A 14686-nucleotide genomic window follows, 5' to 3' on the forward strand; every position below is an offset into this window, starting at 1 on the left:
TGCAACTCATTCAGAGAAACTGACAGATTCTCAAGAGTAAAACACAGGGTTAAATCAACACTATCAGGCGTAGAGCTGGAGAAAGCAGTTTCAGTCAGGATATCTTTAAAGCTCAAAACAAACAGAGAGGCAAAAACGGTTTGGGCGTGAAATATAATCAGCAGCCCATAAGAACAGAAGATATAGGAGCAGAAGTAGGCCATTCAGCCCCTCGAGTCTGCTCCACCATTCAATCATGGGCTGATCCAATTCTTCCAGTCATCCCCACTCCCCTGCCTTCTCCCCATACCCTTTGATGCCCTGGCTAATCAAGAACCTATCTATCTCTGCCTTAAATGCATCCAATGACTTGGCCTCCACAGCCACTCATGGTAACAAATTCCACAGACTTACTACCCTCTGACTAAAGTAATTGCCCCACATCTCTGTTCTAAATAGACGTCCCTCAATCTTGAAGTCATGCCCTCTTGTCCTAGACTCACCTACCATGGGAAATAACTTTGCTATATCTAATGTTTTCAGTCCTTTTAACATTTGGAATGTTGCTATGAGATTCTCCTGAACTCCAGGGAATACAGCCCAAGAGCTGCCGGACAGCTTTTACTCCTAGAATCATTCTTGTGATTCGTCTCTGAATCCTCTCCAATGTCAGTATATCGTTTCTAAAATAAGGAGGCCAAAACTGCACACAATACTCCAAGTCCAGTCTCATGAGTGCCTTATAGAGCTTCAACGTCACATCCCTGGCAGGGAAGATTGCAAAGGCTGTTGGGGAGAGTTTAAACTAGGATTGCTGGGGGTTGGGAACTGAAAAGAAGATACGGACGAAGAGGCAGTTGGGTCATAATTAGAGAAAGCTTGGAGACAGTGCGAAAGGGAGGATAGGCAGGTGATAAAGAAGGGATGAACTCATGGTTTGAGATGTGTCTGTTTTAATGCGGATGAGCTTAGAGCATGGATCAGTACTTGGAGCTATGATGTTGTGGCCATTACAGAGACTTGGATGGCTCAGGGGCAGGAATGGTTACTTTGAGTGCCAGGATTTAGATGTTTCAGGAAGGACAGGGAGGGAGGCAAAAGAGGTGGGGGCATGGCACTGTTGATCAGATAGTGTCACAGCTGCAGAAAAGGAGGAAGTCATGGAGGGTGGAGTCTGAGGGTGGAGGTTAGGAACAGGAAGGGGTCAATAACTCTACTGGGTGTTTTTTGTAAACCACCCAATAGTAACAGGGACATCAGGTGGCAGATAGGGAGAGAGATTCTGGAAAGGTGTAATAATAACAGGGTTGTCGTGGTGGGGCGTTTTAATTTCCCAAATATTGATTAGCATGTCCTTAGAGTGAGAGGTTTAGATGGGGTGGAGTTTGTTAGGTGTGTTCAGGAAGGATTCTTGACACAATATGTAGATAAGTCTACAAGAGGAGAGGCTGTTCTTGATCTGGTTTTGGGAAATGAACCTGGTCAGGTGTCAGATCTCTCAGTGGGAGAGCATTTTGGAGATAGTGATCACAATTCTATCTCCTTTGCCATAACATTGGAGAGGGATAGGAACAGACAAGTTAGGAAAGTATTTAATTGGAGTAAGGGGAAATATGAGGCTATCAGGCAGGAGCTTGGAAGCATAAATTGGGAACAGATGTTCTCAGGGAAACGTATGGAAGAAATGTGGCAAATGTTCAGGGGATATTTACGTGGAATTCTGCATAAGTACGTTCCAATGAGACAGGGAAAGGATGGTAGGGTACAGGAACCGTGGTGTACAAAGGCTATGGTAAATCTAGTCAAGAAGAAAAGAAGAGCTTATGAAAGGTTCAAAAAAACTAGGTAATGACAAAGATCTAGAAGATTATAAGGCTAGCAGGAAGGAGCTTAAGAATTAAATTAGGTGAGCCAGAAGGGGCCTTGAAGGCCTTGACGGACAGGATTAAGGAAAACCCCAAGGTGTTCTACAAGTATGTGAAGAGCAAGAGGATAAGACGTGAGACAATAGGACCAATCAAATGTGACAGTGGAAAAGTGTGTATGGAACCGGAGAAGGTAGCAGTGGTACTTAATGAGTACTTTGCTTCAGTATTCACTACGGAAAAGGATCTTGACAATTGTAGAGCTGACTTACAGCAGACTGAAAAGCTTGAGCATGCAGATATTAAGAAAGAGGATGTGCTGAAGCTTTTGGAAAGCATCAAGTTGGAAAAGTCACCGGGACCGGATGAGATGTACCCCAGGCTACTGTGGGAGGTGAGGGAGGAGATTGCTGAGCCTCTGGCAATGATCTTTGTATCATCAATGGGAAAAGGGGAGGTTCCAGAGGATTGGAGGGTTGCGGATGTTGTTCCTTTATTCAAGAAAGGGAGTAGAGACAGCCCAGGAAATTATAGACCAGTGGGTCTTATTTCAGTTGGTAAGTTGATGGAGAAAATCCTGAGAGGCAGGATTTATGAACATTTGGAGAGGCATAATATGATTAGGAATAGTCAGCATAGCTCTGTCAAAGGCAGATCATGCCTTACGAGCCTGATTGAATTTTTTGAGGATATGACTAAACACATTGATGAAAGAAGAGCAGTAGATGTAGTGTATATGGATTTCAGCAAGGCATTTGATAAGGTACCCCATGCAAGGCTTATTGAGAAAGTAAGGAGGCATTGGATCCAAGGGGACATTGCTTTGTGGATCCAGAACTGGCTTGCCCACAGAAGACAAAGAGTGGTTGTAGACAGGTCATATTCTGCATGGAGGTCGGTGACCAGTGGTCTGCCTCAGGGATCTGTTCTGGGACCCCTACTCTTTGTGATTTTTATAAATGACCTGGATGAGGAAGTGGAGGGATGGGTTAGTAAGTTTGCTGCTGACTCAAAGGTTGGAGGTGTTGTGAATAGTGTGGAGGGCTGTCAGAGGTTACAGCGGGACATCGATAGGATGCAAAACTGGGCTGAGAAGTGGCAGATGGAGTACAACCCAGATAAGTGTGAGGTGATTCATTTTGGTAGGTCAAATATGATGGCAGAATACAGTATTAATGATAAGACTCTTGGCAGTGTGGAGGATCAGAGGGATCTTGGGGTCCATGTCCATAGGACACTCAAAGCAGCTGCGCAGGTTGACTCTGTAGTTAAGAAAACATATGGTGCATTGGCCTTCATCAATCATGGGATTGATTTTACGAGCTGAGAGGTAATGTTGCAGCTATATAGGACCCTAGTCAGACCCCACTTGGAGTACTGTACTCAGTTCTGGTTGCCTCACTATAGGAAGGATGTGGAAACCATAGAAAGGGTGCAAAGGAGATTTACAAGGATGTTGCCTGGATTGGGGAGCATACCTTATGAGAGTAGGTTGAGTGAACTTGGCTTTTTTTCCTTGGAGCAACAGAGGATGAAGGGTGACCTGATAGAGGTGTATAAGATGATGAGAGGCATTGATCATGAGCATAGTCAGAGGCTTTTTCCCAGGGCTGAAATGGCTAACACGAGAGGGCACAGTTTTACAGTGCTTGGAAGTAGGTACAGAGGAGATGTCAGGGGTAAGTTTTTTACACAGAATCGTGAGTGCGTGGAATGGGCTGCTGGCGACGGTGGTGGAGGTGGATACAATAGGGTCTTTTAAGAGACTCCTGGACAGGTACATGGGGCTCAGAAAAATAGAGGACTATGGGTAACCCTAGGTAATTTCTAAGGTAAGGACATTGTGGGCCGAAGGGCCTGTATTGTGCTGTAGGTTTTCTGTTTTTCTGTGTATATTCTATACCTCTGGAAGTGAATGCCAACATTGCATTGCCTATGGAAGAGCCGATGGAAAGAAATCCAGGAGATTAAGTGGAAATAGAGTTCCAGAAACAAAATAGGCTACACAAAACACACACACAAGTGCATCAAGGATAGTGAAATTAGCACTTAACTTGGAGGTGTGATAAAAGGATTTGATTATTGGGATTTAGAAAGAGTGGGGTAAAGGCATGATCATTTCCATTTAGTTATGAGGTGGGAGCAGCATGAGCTTAGACTATTGTTTACTGGGCGTTGCTAATTGTCCTTGAGGAGATGATCGTGAATGTGGTGCTTCTGGAAGTGATTTGCGAACCACCCCTATAGAGTTACTAATTGTTGCCTGTAACAGTTTGTAGCAGACACCAGGAGTTTCAGACTACATGCTCACTCTTTATTGCAGACAGATAATTACCACATTAGCTTAAGTCTTTTAGAGGATGACATCATTATACTGAAGCTGCATGATGAAGTCACTCCTGCAATGCTGACAATTAGATAAGCAATGTTAAAGTGATGGCAATGAGTGTCCAAGTCAGGATAACATCTGAATTAGAAGGGAACCTGCAGGTGATGACAATTTCATCGAATTTCTTTTATACTTTTGACTTCTAGCTGGAAGAAGGTGCAACCTTAGGAATTGTCAAGAGTTATCAATAAAGGACACTGGGACAGCCCATCCCATATTGTCCTTCTGACTATTATATTCAAAATAGTACGTCCAGCAAAAGTGCATAATAATCAAGTACACAGATATATTCTCCACAGAATCTGTTGGTGAACTAGTCTGTCTTAATCAACTGTCACAATTAAGGAGAAGGAGACTGTTTTCTGGTCTTTAAACTACACTTTGTCTCGTTATAAAACTTATATGCATCAATGTCTGCATAAATTCTGTGTTACTCTGCTAATGAAATCCAATGGTGTGACAATACCTCCAATTTAATTTATATTGGACTCAAGCCTCCATTTGAGACTTTATCATGATCACAGCCCTTGCGCAAGTGTAAGGCGGCTTTCCAGTTTTAATTGGAATTCATTTGACCACTTTACTGCTAGTTGAATTTGTATAGTGTGAAATATGGTGAATCTATGACCAACCAACCCCAGCAAGAACTTTGCTTAAAACAATTCAAGTACAAATGACTCTGCTCAGACCCTAGGTTCCTTGTCCAAAGGCATAATAAATGATGAACTGCATGTCCACTAACTGAGAATTTGCTTTTCATGCTGCTCTGCTACTTGGTGATTGTCATGATTTGAGACTCCATGTCTGTTAGATCAGCAGGTGCCTGGCTGTTGGCTTTTTCATCTCTGAGTAACTCATCATTAAAATGGGAAAACATGTTATATTTGTACCTGTAGTGTGCTTGCTTGAAGAATTTAAATGGGGGGAGGGGGGTAAAAGCTCACTGCCCTCGAAATCCAATTGTATTGCGCTGATTATTTCTGCACCAGACCATTGGAAATGTGCTTTTCCTTGAATAGAAACACAACGGCAACCGTTTCTTGGTTGTTACACATTGCACCGCTGGGTACTTCTTATCACAAATCACGCCTGAGGAGCTGACACAGTTTCCTCACCAACTGTGCATCAAGTGACGTCATTTCCTCATTCAATATTCTTTTCCAAATATAGCCAGGGAAATGAAACCAAGTTGAACATAAGAAATAGGAGCAGGAGTAGGCCATCCGGCCCATTGAACCTGCCCCGCCATTTAATAAGATCATGGCTCATCCGTCCGTAAACTCAGCTCCATCCACCTGCCTTCTCCCCGTAACCCTTAATTCCCCTACTTTGTAAAAATCTACCTAACTGTATCTTAAATATATTTAGTGAAGAAGCCTCAACTGCTTCCCTGGGCAGAGAATTCCACAGATTCACCACTCTCTGGGAGAAATAGTTTCTCCTCATCTCCATCCTAAATCTTCTCCCCTGAATCTTAAGGCAATGTCCCCTAGTTCTAGTCTCACCTACCAATGGAAGCAATTGTCCTACTTCTATCTTATCTATTCCTTTCAAAATTTTCTATGTTTCTATAAGATCCCCTTTCATTCTTCTGAATTCCAGAGAGTATATCCCAGGCAACTCAATTGCTCCTAATAGGTTAACCCCTTCATCTCTGGAATCAACCTGGTGAACCTCCTCTGCACCGCCTCCAAAGCCAGTATATCCTTCCTCAAGTGTAGAGACCAGAACTGCACACAGTACTCCAGGTGCAGCCTCACCAGTACCCTGTATAGTTGCAGCATGACCTCCCTGCTCTTGAATTCAATCCCTCTAGCAATGAAGGCCAACATTCCATTTGTCTTCTTAATAACCTGTTGTACCTGCAAGTCAACTTTTTGCCATTCATGCACAAGCACTCCCAAGTCCCTCTGCACAACAGCATGCTGCAATCTTTCACCATTTAAATAATAATCTGCTCTTCTATTATTCCTTCCAAAGTGGATGATCTTGCATTTACCAATGTTATATTCCATCTGCCAGACCTTGGCCCAATCACTTAACCTATCTATATCCCTCTGCAGACTCTCCACATCCTCTTTACAATTTGCTTTTCCACTCAGTTTAGTGTCATCAGCAAATTTTGCTACGCTACACTCAGTCCCCTCTTCCAAATCATCAATGTAAATGGTAAACAGCTGCGGGCGCAGCACCGACCCCCGTGGCACCCCACTCACCACTGACTGCCAACTGGAGAAACACCCACTTATGCCAACTCTCTGCCTTCTACTGGTTAACCAATCCACTATCCATGCCAACACACTTCCTCCGACTCCATGCATCCGTATCTTGTTTATAAGTATCTTGTTTGGCAACTTATCGAACGCCTTCTGGAAATCCAAGTATATGACAGTATATATAAGTATATGTTTCCCCTCCATCCACTGCACTCATTATGTCCTCAAAGAACTCCAGTAAGTTTGTCAAACAGGAGCTGCCCTTTCTGAATCCATGTTGCTTCTGTCTAATGGAACCACTCCTTTCTAAATGTTCCACTATTTTTTCCTTAATGACAGCTTCAAGCATTTTCCTGACTACAGATGTTAAGCTAACTGGCCTATAGTTACCCATCTTTTGCCTACATCCTTTTTTTTTAAAAAACGTGGCGTGACACTTGCTGTCTTCCACTCCGCCGGGACCTGCCCAGAGTCTAGAGAGTTTTGATAAATGATTACCAACACGACTACTATAACCTCCACCAATTCCCTCAGCACCCTGGGATGCATCCCATCAGGACCAGGGGACTTATCTACCTTCAGGTGCTCTAGTTTGTTCATCACTATCTCTTTAGTGACAGTGATGTTATTGGGTCCTCACCTCCAATTTCATCCATAACATCCTTCTTTGGCATATTAGGTGTGTCCTCCACCATGAAGACCAACACAAAAAAAAAGTTGAATTTCCCCATGGGGATGAATAAAGTATCTATCTATCTATCTAAAATAGTCGTTCAATGCCTCAGCCATTTCCTTATCACCCAATATCAATTTCCCTTTCTCGTCTTCCAAGGGACCTACGTTGACTTTAGTCACCCTTTTCTGCTTTATATATTTATAAAAACTTTTGCTACCTGTTTTTATATTTTGTGCTAATTTACTTTCATTCTCCATCTTCCCTTTCCTTATTTGTTGTTTAGTTGTTCTTTGTTGCTTTTAAAAGTTTTCCCAATCCTCCAGTCTCCCAGTACTCATTGCGACTTTGTAAACATGAGCTTTTAATTTTGATACTATCTTTTATTTCCTTAGTTATCCAAGGCTGGCTCTCCCCACACTTACTGTCCTTACTTTTGACTGGAATATACTTTTGTTGAGCTCTTGTGCAAAATCTCTTTGAAAGTATTCCACTGTTCCTCAACTGTCCTACCAAATAGCCTGTGCTCCCAATCCACATTAGCCAACTCCTCCCTCATCCCGTTGTAGTCTCCCTTGTTCAAGCATAATACACTAGTTTTAGATCTAACTATTTCATCCTCCATCAGTATGCGAAATTCAATCATACTATGATCACTGTTTCCAAGAGGATCCCAGACTACAAGATCGTTAATCTTACCCATCTCATTGCACTAGACTAGATCTAACATAGCATTTTCTCTTGTAGGTTCACTAACATTCTGCTTGTGAAAGCCATCATGGATGCATTCTATGAAGTCCTCCTCAAACCTTCCTTGACCAATCTGATTCACTCAATCTATGTGGAAGTTAAAATCCCCCATGACAACTGCCATTCCTTTCTTACAATTCTGTTATTTCTTGGTTAATCGCCTCTGCCACTGCAATATTTTTGTTAGGTGGCCTATAGACAACTCCCACAAGTGATTTTTTTTTCCCTTTACTATTCTTAATCCCTACCCAGATGGATTCAACATTCTGCTCTGTAGATCTTATATCATCTCTCACAATCGCCCTGATCTCATCCTTAATTAGGAGCGCCACCCCACCTCCTTTGTCTTCCGGGATCCGCTTCAGTTTGCGTATAAGGAGAAGGTGGGAGTGGAGGATGCTATCACGTATTTGCTGCACAAATCACTCTCTCACCTAGATGGGGTCAGTTGTGCTGTGAGGATTACATTCCTTGACTTCTCTAGTGCCTTTAACACCATCCAGCCCAAGATCTTAAAGCACAAACTAACGGAGATGGGAGTAGACTCTCACATGGTGGATTGGATAGTGGACTACTTGACAGATAGACCTCAGTATGTGCGGTTGGGAGACTGTAGGTCTGACACAGTGGTCAGCAGCACAGGAGCGCCACAGGGAACCGTACTCTCTCCGGTCCTGTTCACCCTGTACACATCTGACTTCCAATATAACTCGGAGTCCTGCCATGTGCAGAAGTTCGCTGATGACACGGCCATAGTGGGGTGTGTCAGGAATGGACAGGAGGAGGAGTATAGGAAACTGATACAGGACTTTGTGATATGGTGCAACTCAAACTACCTGCGTCTCAATGTCACCAAGACCAAGGAGATGGTGGTGGACTTTAGGAGATCTAGGCCTCATATGGAGCCAGTGATCATTAATGGAGAATGTGTGGAGCAGGTTAAGACCTACAAGTATCTGGGAGTACAGTTGGACGAGAAGCTAGACTGGACTGCCAACACAGATGCCTTGTGCAGGAAGGCACAGAGTCGACTGTACTTCCTTAGAAGGTTGGCGTCATTCAATGTCTGCAGTGAGATGCTGAAGATGTTCTATAGGTCAGTTGTTGAGAGCGCCCTCTTCTTTGTGGTGGCGTGTTGGGGAGGAAGCATTAAGAAGAAGGACGCCTCACGTCTTAATAAGCTGATAAGGAAGGCGGGCTCTGTCGTGGGCAAAGTACTGGAGAGTTTAACATCGGTAGCTGAGCGAAGGGCGCTGAGTAGGCTACGGTCAATTATGGAAAACCCTGAACATCCTCTACATAGCACCATCCAGAGACAGAGAAGCAGTTTCAGCGACAGGTTACTGTCGATGCAATGCTCCTCAGACAGGATGAAGAGGTCAATACTCCCCAATGCCATTAGGCTTTACAATTCAACTGCCAGGACTTAAGAACTTTTTTAAAGCTATTATTAATGCTTTTGAGTTAGTGATTTAGATGCATATCATATTATTACTGAGTTAAGTATTGTATGTAATGAGTTTTTGCTACAACAAGTGTATGGGACATTGGAAAAATGTTGAATTTCCCAATGGGGATGAATAAAGTATCTATCTATCTATCTATCTATCTATCATTCTTCTACTCAAGTATTTCCACAAATGAGAACTTGTATTGTATCCTTGAGCTCAATGGTATGCTCCAAAGCAATATGGCCAGGCCTATACGTCACTACACCAGGGACACCTTTGGCAGGTGGTGACAGTTGGTGTTTGCATAACAAGGGCTCTACACATAGCTTGATGCAGCCAAACACAATGATAAGGACTAAATTGGGCACACCTTTCCCTTTTTCTCTGGAGATTTGTGTATCAGGTCTCTGTGGAACTGTTGTTTTAATCTCCAGATGACTGTTGTAGTGGAGCAGCAGGATATGGGCCACACCTGCACCATGCACAATAACACCAAGAGCACATTGTAGCCAGCGACCCAGTTGTGCCAACTACCCCAATTTCTACTTTGCGATGCCTATGCTTGTCACCCTGTTCTTGGTGTTTCACTCAATTCACTGAATCATAGTCCCTTCCCTTCTGGACTGAATGGTGAAGAGAACAAAGGATTGGTCAGACCATTTGCTAAAGAATACATTCCTCACTATTTCTATGAGCCACTCTACGAGCCCGAGTCTGGCTTGGGGCAGATATTCATTAATCTGTGGATCTGAACAGCAGATGGCGACCCCATCCATGCACAGAGAAGCTTCAACCAATGTGTCCATAGTGACTGAGAACGTCAAAGGTGCCTTCGTTCCAACAGTGCATGCAGTAGTCTTGGGCTCCTTTCTGTCAAACTGAGAGGTGTGACCCTATGTGTTCTTACGAAAATAGGACAATATGAATATTAACTTTCCGGTTTACAGTTTTTACAGAAGAATAGCCGGGGAAACGTACCGAAGAAATGTGGCAAATGTTCAAGGGATATTGTCGTGGTTTCTCATGCCCCACAAACGACCAGGAGATGCAGAAGATTCTTCAAGAAGTATTAAACTTTAATTTGCAAATCAAAGCTGAGACAGTCATTGAGCTAGTCGCTGATTGCCCACTGATCCTTGTACATAGCATTTTTTATAGCAATCTCCTGGTTTGTATTAGCATATCCAATCGGTCTACAGTTGCGTATCACAAGTACATCCGCCAACTATTGTTTCTACCCATTGATTTAATCATGTTCTAATCTACATCTCTTAGCTACCTCTCATTAACACACCATTATCTACATCTCTTAGCTAGCCTCTCATTAACACCCCATTATCTTCTACATTCTTAAGATTTCATTCTCCTACTAAATTGGATACATGCATAGCAAATAGCAAACTCAAAGCTGACTACATAGTTTTGGTTACACAGCAAACAATGCAACTTTTATACTCCAATAATATTTGCGTGGGGTTCTGAGTAGGTACATTCCAATGAGACATGGAAAGGATGGTAGGGTACAGGAACCGTGGTGCAGAAAGGCTATTGTAAATCTAGTCAAGAAGAAAAGAAGCGCTTACAAAAAGTTCAAAAAACTAGGTAATGATATGAATCTAGAAGATTATAAGGCTAGCAGGAAGCAGCTTACGAATGAAATTAGGAGAGCCAGAAGGGGCCATGAGAAGGCCTTGGCGGACAGGATTAAGGCATTCTACAAGTATGTGAACAGCAAGATGATAAGACGTGAGAGAATAGGACTAATCAAGTGTGACAATGGAAAAGTGTGTATGGAACTGGAGGAAACACCAGGGGTACTTAATGAATACTTTGCTTCAGTATTCACTACAGAAAAGGATCTTGGCAATTGTAGGGAAAACTTGCAGTGGACTGAAAAGCTTGAGCATGTAGATATTAAGGAAGAGGATGTGCTGCAGCTTTTGGAAAGCATCAAGTTGGATAAGTCACTGGGACCAGATGGGTTGTACCCCAGGCTACTGTGGGAAGCGAGCAAGGAGATTGCTGAGCCTCTGGCAATGATCTTTGCATCATCAATGAGGACGCGAGAGGTTCTGGAGGATTGGAGGGTTGTGGATGTTGTTCCCTTATTCAAGAAAGGGAGTAGAGATAGCCCAGAAAATTATAGACCAGTGAGTCTTACTTCAGTAGTTGGCAAGTTGATGGAGGAGATCCTGAGAGGCAGGATTTATGAACATTTGGAGAGGCATAATATGATTAGGAATAGCCAGCATGCAAGGGCAGGTCATGCCTTACGAGCCTGATTGAATTTTTTGAGGATGTGACTAAACAGATTGATGAAGAGCAGTAGATGTAGTGTATATGGATTTCAGCAAGACATTTGATAAGGTACCCCATGCAAGGTTATTGAGAAAGTAAAGAGGCATGGGATCCAAGGGGACATTACTTTTTGGATCCAGATCTGGCTTACCCACAGAAGGCAAAGGGTGGTTGTAGACGGGTCATATTCTGCATGGAGGCCAGTGACCAGTGGTATGCCTCAGGGATCTATTCTGGGACCCCTACTCTTCGTGATTTTTATAAATGACCTGGATGAGAAAGTGGAGGGATGGGTTAGTAAATTTGCTGATGACACAAAGGTTGGAGGTGTTGTGGATAGTGTGGAGGGTTGTCAGTGTTTACAGCAGGAAATTGACAGGATGCAAAACTGGGCTGAGAAGTGGCAGATGGCGTTCAACCCAGATAAGTGTGAGTTGGTTCATTTTGGTAGGTCAAATATGATGCCAGAATATAGTAGTAATGATAAGACTCTTGGCAGTGTGGAGGATCAGAAGGATCTTGGGATCCGAGTCCATAAAAGCATAGAAACATAGAAAATAGGTGCAGGAGTAGGCCATTCAGCCCTTCGAGCCTGCACCACCATTCAGTATGATCATGGCTGATCATCCAACTCAGAACCCTGTACCTGCTTTCTCTCCATACCCCCTGATCCCTTTAGCCACAAGGGCCATATCTAACTTCCTCTTAAATATAGCCAATGAACCGGCCTCAACCGTTTCCTGTGGCAGAGATTCCACAGATTCACCACTCTGTTTGTGAAGAAGTTTCTCCTCATCTCGGTCCTAAAAGGCTTCCCCTTTATCCTTAAACTGTGACCCGTCGTTCTGGACTTCCCCGACATCGGAAACAATCTTCCTGCATCTAGCCTGTCCAACCCCTTTAGAATTTTATACATTTCAATAAGATACCCTCTCAATCTTCTAATTTCCAGTGAGTATAAGCCTAGTTGATCAGTCTTTCTTCATATGAAAGTCCTGCCATCCCAGGAATCAATCTGGTGAACCTTCTCTGTACTCCCTCTATGGCAAGAATGTCTTTCCTCAGATTAGGGGACCAAAACTGCACACAATATTCTAGGTGCGGTCTCACCAAGGCCTTGTACAACTGCAGTAGAACCTCCCTGCTCCTGTACTCAAATCCTTTTGCTATGAATGCCAACATACCATTTGCCTTTTTCACCACCTGCTGTACCTGCATGCCCACCTTCAATGACTGGTGTACAATGACACCCAGGTCTCGTTGCATCTCCCCTTTTCCTAATCGGCCACCGTTCAGATAATAATCTGTTTTCCTGTTCTTGCAACCAAAGTGGATAACCTCATATTTATCCACATTAAATTGCATCTGCCATGAATTTGCCCACTCACCTAACCTATTCAAGTCACCCTGCATCCTCTTAGCATCCTCCTCACAGCTAACACCGCCACCCAGCTTCGTGTCATCCGCAAACTTGGAGATGCTGCATTTAATTCCCTCGTCTAAATCATTAATATATATTGTAAACAACTGGGGTCCCAGCACTGAGCCTTGTGGTACCCCACCAGTCACTGCCTGCCATTCTGAAAAGGTCTCGTTTACTCCCACTCTTTGCTTCCTGTCTGCCAACCAATTCTCTATCCACATCAATACCATACCCCCAATACCGTGTGCTTTAAGTTTGCACACTAATCTCCTGTGTGGGACCTTGTCAAAAGCCTTTTGAAAATCTAAATATACCACATCCACTGGCTCTCCCCAATCCACTCTACTAGTTACATCTTCAAAAAATTCTATAAGATTCGTCAGACATGATTTTCCTTTCACAAATCCATGCTGACTTTGTCCAATGATTTCACCTCTTTCCAAATGTGCTGTTATCACATCTTTGATAACCGACTCTAGCATTTTCCCCACCACCGATGTCAGACTAACCGGTCTATAATTCCCTGGTTTCTCTCTCCCTCCTTTTTTAAAAAGAGGGGTTACATTAGCCACCCTCCAATCCTCAGGAACTAATCCAGAATCTAAGGAGTTTTGAAAAATTATCACTAATGCATCCACTATTTCTTGGGCTACTTCCTTAAGCACTCTGGGATGCAGACCATCTGGCCCTGGGGATTTATCTGCCTTTAATCCCTTCAATTTACCTAACACCACTTCCCTACTAACATGTATTTCCCTCAGTTCCTCCATTTCACTAGACCCTCGGTCCCTTACTATTTCCGGAAGATTATTTATGTCCTCCTCAGTGAAGACAGAACCAAAGTAGTGTTACGTATCCCGTAACTGGATCACTTACCAGCAAAGATAGAGAGGTCCGCTGAAGTCTGATGGTACCATTTTCAAACGTTTTTATTTTTAAAGGGGCACAAACGTAAGGTTAATACAAACATTCAGATAATATACGTCGTCAATACTCAATCTAAAGCGCAGGGGTAGTACTACTCAGTAAGAAATAAGCTCTATCGTTGTCTAGGGGTTAAACGATTTGTCCGATGGAAATATAAAAGTCTTGCCAGTTCATGGAGGCTTTTTACCGCTTGAGGGACCGCTGGGTGTTCACGGATTGGAGAGAGAAAATAAACTTGCCAGCCTTCTGGACTCAAAGCGTGAGATCGAGAACAGGAGTTCCTCGTTGTCGGTCCGAAATCCTTTTCGGGGTTATTAGCCACTCGATTCCCTAGCTAGGGGATCCAAATCACACGTGGCTTCCGAGCAGCTTCCCGTTATTACGGGAGCGATGAGCGATGGTCTCCGTCTGGTGCGTCGCTGGAGTACCGCCTCCAGCAGTCTCCTTTTTATCATGGCTGGCAGATTTGTAAATGTCAATCAAGGTAGGGTGATACCATCCCCACACCACATGGCCCGAGGGTGTCCATGTCCCTGATAGCTGGCACATACTATAGAGTTGCAATTTACACAGGTGCCTCTAAGAACAATGGTCAACTCCGTTGCATTGTCTCTCATTTCCTGGGTCCAAGACCCGAATTAATAGTGATCTTGCGATTCTCTTGAAGGAGGGGGCTGGTCCCGCACCCTTCGGCCCCTCAGAGCTGTGGTACATT

This window comes from Hemitrygon akajei, chromosome 18, assembly GCF_048418815.1.
Source record: "Hemitrygon akajei chromosome 18, sHemAka1.3, whole genome shotgun sequence".
NCBI lineage: Eukaryota > Metazoa > Chordata > Chondrichthyes > Myliobatiformes > Dasyatidae > Hemitrygon > Hemitrygon akajei.